At 52.5% G+C, this 12,337-nt stretch overlaps 1 protein-coding gene across 1 annotated transcript in view; it reads right to left on the bottom strand.

Annotated features, from left to right (window-relative positions):
* Positions 1–12,337, bottom strand: part of ccdc24 (coiled-coil domain containing 24) — a 221,263-nt gene that overhangs the window by 4,072 nt on the left and 204,854 nt on the right. The gene's annotated exons all lie outside the window — the stretch shown is intronic.

The following is a 12,337-nucleotide window of genomic DNA, read 5'->3' as shown; positions in this document are numbered from 1 at the left end:
CCAGGAGCAGATTGGGTGCCTGCGAGGCAATTTACATTGTTGGTGCTCTAATTAGGGGTCAATGGAGTAGGTCTGCCTTTGGTAGGACGAATAGGGGGGTTAGGGTGGAGACATCGGAACCAGAGGCTCTATGCCTCCATAAAGTGGCTGTGGGTAGGGAAGACCAAACAATACTGTCAGGGAAATTCCCACTCTTCTCCAAGGGTCTTCACCAGGATAATGTTTTATTTCCATCCACACCTCTGAGGGTGCCTCCATATAATAATAATCTTTATTGTCACAAGTAGGCTTACATTAACACTGCAATAAAGTTACTGTGAAAATCCCCTAGTCGCCACAATCCGGCGACTATTAGGGTACACAGAGGGAGAATTCAGAATGTCCAATTCATCCAACAAGCATGTCTTTCGGGATTTGTGGGAGGAAACCGGAGCACCCGGAGGAAACTCACGCAGAACCGGCGAGAACGTGCAGACGCCAAATAGACAGTGACGCAAGTAGGGAATCGAACCTGGCACCCTGGCGCTGTGAAGCAATAGTGCTAACCACTGTGCTACCGTGCGATAGCCTCGTGGTCCCCGTCTTGAGCTAGCAGCACCCACCCTCTCGATCTTTCCTTGAACGTCTCACAATCCTCTGTGACTGACTAACCTTCAAGTATATGTTTCTGGTCTATTTGTTCCAAATCACATCTCAGTTCATTAAAATTGCTCTTAAACTTTCACTCATGGCCTGTCAATGTCCTATTCTATAACTACACTAAATTCAACTGAATTATCATTGAGTAATAGAATGGTTACAGTACTGCTGGTGGCCTTTTGACCTGTTATATCCGTGGTTTTTCTCTGCAATAGAAACTTTCTCAGTCGCTGCCGATTCCCATAGCCCTGCAAATATTTTCTGTTCATATAATTATGCAGTTCACTTTTGAAAGCCACAATTGTAATCATTTCCACCAGAACGTTCTTCTGCTGATACCACTTCTACCTCCATAAAACTAAAGTCAGAACCCCCACTTCCCTTGGTGGGTTTGATATCTTACTGGCTAAAACGTTTCTCCCGAATGCATTTTAGGAACTGCACTCTGTACCTTTTTTTTAAAAATTCTTCAAGCAAAATTTTCATTATAACAAACCCATCAACACTACAACCGACCCAATTTTATTCCCTAAATACTCCCACCCCATCATAGTATATTTGATCTTCTCTAGGTTCAAAAATTCCATCAGGTCCTCCAACCAGACCAAGGTCTGAGGAGCACAGAGGACTTCCACCCAAGCAGAACTCGCCTTCGGGCTATTAGCGAGGCGAAGGCTAGGACACCTGCCCTCGTCCCCATCTGCAGTACTGGCAAGTCAAGGGCACTGCTCCAGCTGAACCCAAACTCCCTGACATAGTGTCAAAGGAGGGGACCCAGAAGCCAACAAGCTTGAGGCAAGACCAAAACATGTGCGTATGATTCGCCAGCCTCCTCGAGCATCACTCACACCTATCCACCGCCAAGAAGATCCCACTCAGCCGCACCTTAGTCAGGTGCTGGCCGGGGGCCGGTTCAGCTCACTTGGCTAGACAGCTGGTCCACATGATGCAGAGCAAGGCCAGCGGGTTCAATTCCCATACCAACGGTGGTTATTGATAAAGACCCGCCTTCTCAACTTAGCCCCTCACCTGAGGTGTGGTGATCAGCTGCCATTATGCGCCCCTTTAAAGCTGCTCATTATTGATAATAATAATCTTTATTAGTGTCACAAGTAGGCTTACATTAACACTGCAATGAAGTTACTGTGAGAATCCCCTAGTCGCCACTCTCCAGTGTATGTTCGGGAACACTGAGGGAGAAATTCAGAATGTCCAAATTACCAGCACGTCTTTCGGGACTTGGGGGAAACCAGAGCACCCGGAGGAAACCCACGCAGACACGGGGAGAACGTGCAGACTCCACACAGACAGTGACCTAGTGGGAATCGAACGCGGGACCCTTGCGCTGTGAAGCAATAGTGTTAACCACTGTGCTGCCGTGATTGGGTTTGCTCTCTTCAACGATCCTGAAGTGGTCATTCTAATTGATAAATCTGCCTGTGGTATCATTTCACCTCTCTATGCAATGTTGCCGCTATTTCCATTCTGCTGCTTCATTTGTGTTAAAGACCAATTTAACAAGAAAACCAATAAGCAACAACCAAGAAAGCAAATATACAAAGAAATGTATAAAGAGGTTAAGGTACCCATGCGTGTGCCACATGAATGAGTATTGGACCCCATTCCTGGTGATGATATTTATTTTATTTGCTCACCAAAAATGAAATTATCCACACCAAGATTCTTATTTAACCACATGTGGCTGATGTACTGGAGAACACTGTTCGACCCAGAGCCAGATTGTGACTGGGGCATCCTGAAGCAACATGTAAGTGAGACAGAAAATCTAGATGACCAAAAGTGTGTTTTCCAGCTGGAAATGCATGGAAGAGAATTGGAGACACAGAAGGATAGGGAACTGAGGCTGATTGAGGAAATCAGTGAGAACTTGACTTTCCCTGGAGGTAATTTAAATAACCTTAACCCACAGGCAATTGAATTTCCTGAAGTATTCCCGATTCATTCCCAAGTTTGAAGATGGCTTCATAGCTTTGAGAATCCAGCAGCTCAGTTAAAATGGTCAGCCAGAGTCTTCGACAGTCCTGATGCATGGTCAGCCGATAATAAAGGCCCGAGAAGTTTATTCCATGCTGTCTGCTGAAATCTCCAACAGAGGCTACTATTCTCAGTGGCAGTGAACTAATCTGCAACTCATGTCAAAAGCCCACTCAGACTTGCCTGAAATTCGAGAGAGTTAGACATCGAGCATTTGACCGGTGGATCACAGCCCTTAGAAAATCGACGACGCCTAATTCAAAAGCTGCCTCCCATACAGTCTTAAAACTCACCTGGAGGAAAGGGCTTCAAGAATCAGAGACACAGCTTTCATGCCTGATGATTAGGAATGAACCTATAAATCTCTTAGACAAAAACTAATTTGGATCTAGTTAATCCTACCAGCACGATGGATGTAAGGTGGAAGAACAGAGATAGACTCAAGTGAAAAGGGGAGAAGACAGCGCCGAGCAATCTCTGACATCAAAAAGAAAGAACATGGAAGGTAAACCAGCCAGTAACTGCTGTGTATTCTTCTTCCAGAACAGAAAGCCTAGACAACAATCAAAAAAACTGTTGGTTCACCAAAAGACCAGAAGGGGGAGTTGTGACAGGACCATCTCCATTACCTGGAAGGTACTGAGCCCAGGCACAAATGGAACCAGAACACCTGCCAAGTCTTCTTGCACAAAAGGGACAATGACTCCTTGTGTATCAAAGTTCCAAGAAAATAAATAATCATTTGTCTTCAAAAACTTTTTGTAGCGAAGGCTACTGAGATGCTTCCCAAAAGCAGAATGAACAACAAAATGCTAGTAAGAGGGTTTTATTGGCACATGTTTAAACGTTCCCCTCGTAAAGATTCATCGGCAGAGTAAATGGATCACTGGTGTAGTGATGGTCGGTTTTGTTCCGAGCTTACCTATACTAGAAGTGGACGTTTCATTGGGAAATGACTTGGTTATCAGCTACTGTGCTCAGGGGGGTCAAAGACAGTCTATGGAATCTGGGGAAACAGAAGAGAACCATAAAAATTCTGCTGAGCATCAGGCAGGGAGGGGAGGAAAGCCAGAGGACTTTCCGAAGGACAGGAGAGGGCTGACCATGGTGAAAAGTGTCAGAATGGAACCCACAACAGCTAAAGAGGCTAAAACTAGGTCAGTAGGGTTTAAGGAAGCCAAGGCATGGCCATTAGAATTTTCAAAGAATAAGGAACTGAACCGGAGGACAGGCTAACAGACAACTTCTATCAGAATTGAAGAAGGGACAGAGAAAGTTCCCAACCCAGCAGATAAGGAAGCCTTACTCATTTGCAGTGCCACAGGGCATTGCAGCAGGAGTTGGCCAGCCACATGTTGGGTAGTAATGTCCCAAAAGGAATGAACCAAATTGTGGACAGCCACATCCCCAAAATGTAAGGATCTTCCTGTTAATCTGCAGCTGTATAGAACCTTAGTTAGGCCACACTTGGGGTATTGTGTTCAATTCTGGTCGCCACACTACCAGAAGGATGTGGAGGCTTTAGAGAGGGTGCAGAAGAGATTTACCAGGATGTTGCCTGGTACGGAAGGCATTAGCTATGAGGAGAGGTTGAATAAACTCGGTTTGTTCTCACTGGAACGACGGAGGTTGAGGGGCGACCAGATAAAGGTCTACAAAATTATGAGGGGCATAGACAGAGTGGATAGTCAGAGGCTTTTTCCCAGGGTAGAGGGGTCAATTACTAGTGGGCATAAGTTTAAGGTGCGAGGGGCAAGGTTTAGAGGAGATGTACGAGGCAAGTTTTTTACACGGGGTAGTGGGTGCCTGGAGCCCGCTGCCGGAGGAAGTGGTGGAAGCAGCGACGATAGTGACATTTAAGGGGCATCTTGACAAATACATGAATAGGATGGGAATAGAGAAATACGGACCCCGGAAGTGTGGTAGATTTTAGTTTAGACGGGCAGCATGGTCGGCACAGGCTTGGAGGGCCGAAGGGCCTGTTCCTGTGCTGTACGTTTCTTTGTTCTAATCCCTGTCTGTCCCTTGTTTTTTTTCCTTTTAATTCCTGCTATATAATTTTTGTACCTGGACAATTAATGAGACCGATGCCTTTTAGATGAACTGAACCTTTAATTTTAAAACAGGAAAACCTCCGGCAGGATATGCTGTTTCGTCTGACATCAGTGACGACTAATCTTGATTAACTTGACTGGCGGCCAATTAGCTGTTTAAGATTGCAGGGATTTAGCTGATAATCTATGCTGATTGGTGCTTATCCGTCTGGAATGTTCATCCCTGTGTAAGACTGCATTTTCAATTTTAGTTTTGTTTTGAACTGAGTGCTGAAGGATGCTCCTTTGAGTTTCTCGCTCCATGAAAGGGTAAACCTCTCTCAAACATCCAGTTGGAGACTCTGATTTCTCCTTATTAAGGCTGGAGGACATTCTCATCAGACAGGAAACTAAAGTAAGTGTAAAACCCAGGCTGCGAACTGGGTTTAAAGGGAGACAAAGAAAATCATAAGGAAATCCAGACAAGCCACCAGCTGAATGCAGGGTCACTAGTTTAAAAACCCTTTTAAAATCTCATGTGGGGTCTATGTTCTTACCTCAGAAAGGCTGTCGGTCATTCTGGTGGAGTTGGAAACAAATAAGAATTACATAGGCCTGAGGCAGTGAGGGAATCCTACAGCTGGGAACTCTGACTGAATGCTTCCTTCAGAAGATCTTCGTTAGCGATCCAACTGGTGGTTCCAATCACTCTGCGTCCTGGGAGGACAATCTGCTGCTGTAATGACTTAAACATCTGAAGCAAGGACACTCATCGTCCTTTTCATATTAATTCTTATTAATTTTACTCCTTCCCTGTCTGTGTGCCTGTCTTGTGTGTGTTTGGGGAGAGGGTGGGATGGTAAAAGGGGGGAGTAGTAGATTAGCTGGTCGCTATTCTATTATAAGTATTGCAAGTCTTATCTCTATTTTCGTTATAAATAAATGGTCACCTATAAATCTGGTGCCTATATGTTATTGAAACAGTCAAGGGCCAAAGATTTTTTTTTTAAATAATTTTTATTGAGGTTTTCACAAAATATCAACAACAGAATGAAAAAGGAACCCAATAGAATTAAATACGAAACAAAATAAAACAACCCCCGTGCCCCCCTCCCCCTAGACATGAATAATAAATTAACACCCCGAATTAACACAAAGCAAACATAGAAAATATATACACCCCCTCAGATCCCCAGGGTAAACAAACAAAAATAAAATACAACCCCCCCCCCCCCCCCCCCCCCCCGAGTTGCTCCTGCTACTGACCATTGTCTACCGTTCTGCCAGGAAGTCCAAGAACGGTTGCCACCGCCTGAAGGACACTTGTACCGATCCCCTGAAGGTGAATTTCACTCTCTCCAATTTAATAAACCCTGCCATATCGTTGATCCAGGATTCCACGCTTGGGGGCCTCGCGTCCTTCCACTGAAGAAGAATCCTTTGCCGGGCTACCAGGGACGCAAAGGCCAGAATACCGGCCTCTTTCGCCTCCTGCACTCCCGGCTCCCCTGCAACCCCAAATATTGCGAGCCCCCAGCCCGGTTTGACCATGGAACCTACCACCCCCGACACCGTCCTCGCTACGCCCTTCCAAAATTCCTCCAGCGCTGGGCATGCCCAGAACATATGGGTGTGATTTGCTGGGCTCCCTGAGCACCTAACACACCTGTCCTCACCCCCAAAGAACCGGCTCATCCTTGTCCCGGTCATGTGTGCCCTGTGCAGCACCTTCAACTGTATGAGGCTGAGCCTCGCACACAAAGAGGAAAAGTTCACCCTCCCAAGGGCATCTGCCCACGTCCCCTCCTTGATCTCCTCTCCCAACTCCTCCTCCCACTTAATTTTCAACTCCACCACCGAGGCCTCCTCCTCCTCCTGCATCACCTGGTAAGTTTCCAAGATCTTCCCCTCTCCAACCCCCCCCCCCCCCACCGAGAACACCCTGTCCTGTACTGTGCGTGGCAGCAACCGCGGGAATTCCACCGCTTGCCGCCTGGCAAACGCCCTTACCTGTAAATATCTAAAGGTGTTCCCCGGGAGGAGGCCATACTTCTCCTCCAGCTCACCCAGGCTCACGAACTTCCCATCCACAAACAGGTCCCCCAACCTTCTTATCCCTGCCCTGTGCCACCCCGAAAACCCTCCATCTATTCTCCCTGGGACAAACCGGTGTATCACGCATATTGGGGTCCACACCGAGGCCCCAACTTCCCCCCTGTGCCGCCTCCATGGCCCCCAGATTTTGAGGGTAGCCGCCACTAACGGGCTCATGGTATACCTCATTGGAGGGAGCGGCAGCGGCGCCGTTGCCAGCGCCCCCAGACTCGTACCCTCACAAGACGCCGTCTCCAGCCTCTTCCATGCAGCCCCCTCCATCACCCACTTGCGCACCATCGCCGCATTGGCGGCCCAGTAGTACCCACAGAGGTTGGGCAGTGCCAGCCCCCCCCCCCAATCCCTACTCCGCTCCAGGAACACCCTTCTCACCCTCGGAGTCCCTCACGCCCACACAAACCCAGTTATGCTCCTGTTGACCCGCCTAAAGAAGGTCTTAGGGATAAAAATGGGGAGGCACTGGAACAGGAACAAAAACCTTGGGAGCAGCGTCATCTTAACTGACTGCACCCTACCCGCCAGGGACAGCGGCAACGCGTCCCACCTCTTGAACTCCTCCTCCATTTGCTCCACAAGCCTCGTGAAATTAAGTCTATGCAGGGCTCCCAGCTCCTGGCCACCTGGACCCCCAAATACCTGAAGCACCTCTCCGCCCTTTTTAGTGGGAGCTCGCCAATATCCCTCTCCTGGTCCCCTGGGTGAACCACGAACAACTCGCTCTTCCCCATGTTGAGCTTGTACCCTGAGAAATCCACGAACTCCCTGAGGATCCTCATTATCTCCGGCATTCCCCCCACCGGGTCCGCCACATATAGCAGCAGGTCGTCCGCATAGAGCGACACCCTATGCTCCTCCCCGCCCCGCACCAACCCCCTCCAGTTCCTCGACTCCCTCAGTTCCATAGCCAGAGGTTCAATCGCCAGTGCGAAGAGCAGGGGCTACAGGGGACACCCCTGCCTCGTCCCTCAATGCAATCGAAAGTACTCAGACCTCCTCTTGTTCGTGGCCACACTCGCCATCGGGACCTCGTACAACCCACCTGACAAACCCCTCCATAAACCGGAACCTCTTCAGCACCTCCCACAAGGACCCCCACTCTACCCTATCGAAGGCCTTCTCATCGTCCATTGCCACCAGTATCTCTGCCTCCCCCTCCATCGCCGGCATCATAATAACGTTCAGGAGCCTCCGCACATTCGCGTTCAACTGCCTCCCCTTCACGAACATCTTCTGGTCTTCGTGGATCACCTGCGGCACACAATCCTCAATTCTCGTGGCTAAGATGTTCACCAGCACCTTGGCATCTACGTTGAACTAAATCGGCCTGTAAGACCCATACTGCAGGGGATCCTTGTCCCGCTTCAGGATCAAGGAGATCAGTGCCCGGGACATCGTCGGGGGCAAGGCCCCCCCCCCCCCCCCTCCCTTGCCTCACTGAAGGTCCGAACTAGCAACGGGCCCAACAGGTCCACATATTTCTTGTAGAATTCGACCGGGAAACCGTCTGGGCCCGGTGCCTTCCCCGTCTGCATGCTCCCTATCCCTTTGGCCAGCTCCTCCAGCCCAATCGGGGCCCCCAATCCCACCACCAGTCCCTCCTCCACCTTCGGAAACCTCAATTGGTCCAGGAAGCAGCCCAGTGGGGGCACATACAGTTCCTCATAAAGGTCCCTGAAGACCCCATTGATGCCAACCCCACACTGCACCACACTCCCTCCCCTGTCCTTAACTCCCCCGATCTCCCTAGCTGCGTCCCGCTTCCGAAGCTGATGTGCCAGCATCCGACTTGCCTTTTCCCCATACTCATAAATCGCCCCCTGGGCCTTCCTCCAATGCACCTCCGCCTTCCTGGTGGTCACCAGGTCGAATTCGGCCTGGAGGCTAAGCCTCTCCCCAACAGTCCCTCCTCAGGCACCTCCGCATACCTCCTGTCTACCCTCACCATCTCCCCCACCAGCCTCTCCCTCTCCCTCTGCTCTCTCCTCTCCTTGTGGGCCCTAATGGAGATCAGCTCTCCCATAACCATCGCCTTCAGCGCCTCACATACCATCCCCACTCGGACCTCCCCGTTATCGTTGGCCTCCAGGTATCTCTCTATGCTTCCTCCGACCCGCTCACTCACCTCCTCATCCGCTAACAGCCCTACCTCCAAGCGCCACAACGGGCACTAGTCCCTCTCCTCCCCCAGCTCTAGGTCTACCCAATGCGGGGCTTGATCCAAAATGGCTATCGCCGAGTACTTGGTATCCTCTACTCTCGCTATCAGCGCCCGGCTCATAATAAAAAAGTCGATCTGGGAATAAGCCTTATGGACATGTGAGAAGAATGAAAATTCCCTCGCCCCCGGCCTTGCTAATCTCCAAGGGTCCAACCCTCCCATCTGGTCCATAAACACCCTCAGCACTTTAGCCGCCGCCGGCTTCCTACCCATCCTAGACCTGGAGTGATCCAGTGCCGGATCCAACACCGTGTTAAAGTCCCTCCCAATTATCAGGTCCCCCACTTCCAAGTCCGGGATCCGACCCAACATGCGCCGCATAAAACCCGCATCATCCCAGTTCGGGGCGTACACATTGACCAGTACCGCCCTCTCCCCTTGCAGCTTACCACTTACCATTACGTACCTGCTGCCATTGTCTGTCACAATGCTCGACGCCTCGAACGACACCCTCTTTCCCACCAAGATCTCCACCCCCCGATTTTTGGCATCGAGCCCCGAATGAAACACCTGACCTACCCACCCTTTCCTCAATCTTACCTGGTCTGCCACCTTCAGGTGTGTCTCCTGGAGCATGACCACATCCGCCTTCAGCCCCTTCAGGTGCGCGAACACCCGGGCCCGCTTGACCGGCCCGTTCAGTCCCCTTACATTCCAGGTTATCAGCCGTATCAGGGGGCAACCCGACCCCCTCCCCCGCCGACTAGCCATAACCCCTCCTCGGCCAGCCACGCGCCCACATCCCACGCCCGGCCAGTTCCCCACGGTGGCAGACCCGCGTCCCAACCCCCTCGACTCGCTCCAGCTGTCCTTTGACCATACCAGCAGCAACCCAGTTCTCTCCACCCCCCCCCCCACCCCAACCCCCCCTCCTAGCTGCTTTGCTCCCCCCATTGCACTCCCGCAAGTCAGCTGACACCGGCCACTCCCGCCTCTCCTTCGACTCCTCCCATTGTGTGACACACCCTCCTCTTCCACTCCCCATCCACCGGCTCTCCCCCTCCCCCTTCCATCCCAAGCGCGGGAAACAACCCTCACTTCCCCGCCCTGGCCCCGCCCCTCCAGCCTTCAGCGCGGGAAAAAGCCTGCGCTTTCCACCTGCCTGGCCCCGCCACCTCTGACACAGCTCCTTTTACAGGCCCAGTCCCCTCACCCTCCCCCGCGGGGCCCCATCCCCCTACCAGCCATTCACCCCTACTTCATTTACTTACCCCCCTCCAAGAGCCCACCTGACAGACCCAACCAAAACAGTGCCCAACCCACCCTAACCACCCACACCGAACCAAAATGAAACAAGAGCAAAGAACACTCCCTCAAAATGTAAAAAACCAACAGCAATCCCCGACTACCCATCCCGACCCTCAGTTTGTGTCCAGCTTCTCGGCCTGAACAAAGGCCCACACCTCCTCCGGAGACTCAAAATAATGGTGCCGGTCCTTGTAGGTGACCCACAGTCGCGGCGGCTGCAACATGCCAAACTTCACCCCCTTCCTGGGCAGCACCGCCTTCGCCCGGTTGTACCCGGCCCTCCTCTTCGCCACCTCCGCACTCCAGTCCTGGTATATTCGAAACTCCGCGTTCTCCCACCTGCTGCTCCTCTCTTTCTTGGCCCACCTGAGCACGCACTACCGATCAGCGAACCGATGAAACCGCACCAGCACCGCCCAGGAGTGGGGCGACTAGAAAAGTGGTGGTGAACCCAAAGAAAGTACGAGGGAAGAAAGGTGGTGGTGGACCCGAAGAAGGTGCGAGGGAAGAAGAACAAAATGGCGGCGGGCAGAGACCAGCAAACGTGGATGCAGTGGGCGCAGGAGCAACAGGAGGGTATCCAGCGCTGCTTCAGAGAGATTAAAGCGGACCTGATTGAGCCGATGAAGGCTTCTATTGATAAGCTGCTGGAGTCACAGGCGGCCCAGGCGGTGGCGATCCGTGAGGCTCGACAAAAGATCTCCGACGAGGACGGGATCTTAGGCCTGGCGGTGAAGGTGGAGGCGCACGAGGAGCTCCACAAGAAATGGCAGGAGCGGTTCGAGGAGATGGAGAATTGGTCGAGGCGGAAGAATCTGCGGATTCTGGGCCTCCTGGAGGGGCTGGAGGGGCCGGACGTGGGGGCCTATGTGGTCACCATGTTGAACTCACTGATGGGAGCGAGGTCCTTCCAGGGGCTCCTGGAGCTGGAAGCGGCCCATAGAGTGCTGGCGAGGAGGCCCAAGGCTAACAAGCCTCCGCGGGCGGTGCTGGTGCGGTTTCATCGGTTCGCTGATCGGGAGTCTGTGCTCAGGTGGGCCAAGAAGGAGAGGAGCAGCAGGTGGGAGAATGCAGAGGTTCGAATATACCAGGACTGGAGTGCGGAGGTGGCGAAGAGGAGGGCCGGGTACAATTGAGCGAAGGCGGTGCTGCACAGGAAGGGGGTGAAGTTTGGCATGCTGCAGCCGGCGCGACTGTGGGTCACCTACAAGGACCGGCACTATTATTTTGAGTCTCCGGAGGAGTCATGGGCCTTTGTTCAGGCCGAGAAGTTGGACACAGATTGAGGGTCGGGATGGGCGTTTGGGGATTGCGGTTAATACGTTACTTTTGGAGGGGGGGTCCTTTGCTCTTGGTTTCTTTTTATTCTTTTGTGTTTTTCTCTTTCTGGTCGGTGAGGGTGGTTAGGGCGGGTTGGGCACTGTTTGGGTTGGGTTGGTTGGGGGGGGTGCTCCTGGAGGGGGGGCAACAAAGGGAACAGGGGTGGATGGCCGGCGGTGAGATCGGGCCCTGCGGGGGAGGGGGAGGCCCAAGTCGGGGGTGAGGGGACTGGGCCTGTAAAAGGGCAGAGGTGGCGGGGCCGGGTATGTGGAAAGCGCGGGCTTTTTCCCGCGCTGAAGACTGGAGGGGGCGGGGCCGGGACAGGGAAGCGAGGGTTGTTTCTCGCGCTTGGGATGGAAGGGGGAGGGGGGGAGCCTGTGGATGGGGAGCGGAAGAAGAGGGTGTGTCACACAATGGGAGGAGTCGAAGGAGAGGCGGGAGTGGCCGGGGTCAGCAGGAGTCAGCTGACTTGCGGAAGTGCAATGGGGGGAGTAAAACAGCTAAGATAGGTCCTAGCCGTGGGGATGGGGGCGATCGAGTTGCTGCTGCTATGGTCAAGGGGGAGCTGGAGCGAGTGGGGGGAGGGGTCGAGATGGGGGTCTGCCGCCGTGGGGAACGGGCCGGGTGTGGGGTGCGGGCGTGTGGCTGGCCGAAGAGGGGTTATGGCTAGTCGGCGGGGGAGGGGGATGGGTAGCCCCCTGATCCGGCTGATAACCTGGAATGTAAGGGGTCTGAATGGGCCGGTCAAGCGGGCCCGCGTGTTCGTGCA

The sequence above is a fragment of the Scyliorhinus torazame genome, chromosome 7, assembly GCF_047496885.1.
Source record: "Scyliorhinus torazame isolate Kashiwa2021f chromosome 7, sScyTor2.1, whole genome shotgun sequence".
Lineage (NCBI taxonomy): Eukaryota > Metazoa > Chordata > Chondrichthyes > Carcharhiniformes > Scyliorhinidae > Scyliorhinus > Scyliorhinus torazame.
The sequence above is the reverse complement of the archived record's forward strand: the minus strand, read 5'-3'. Positions and strand labels throughout refer to the sequence as shown.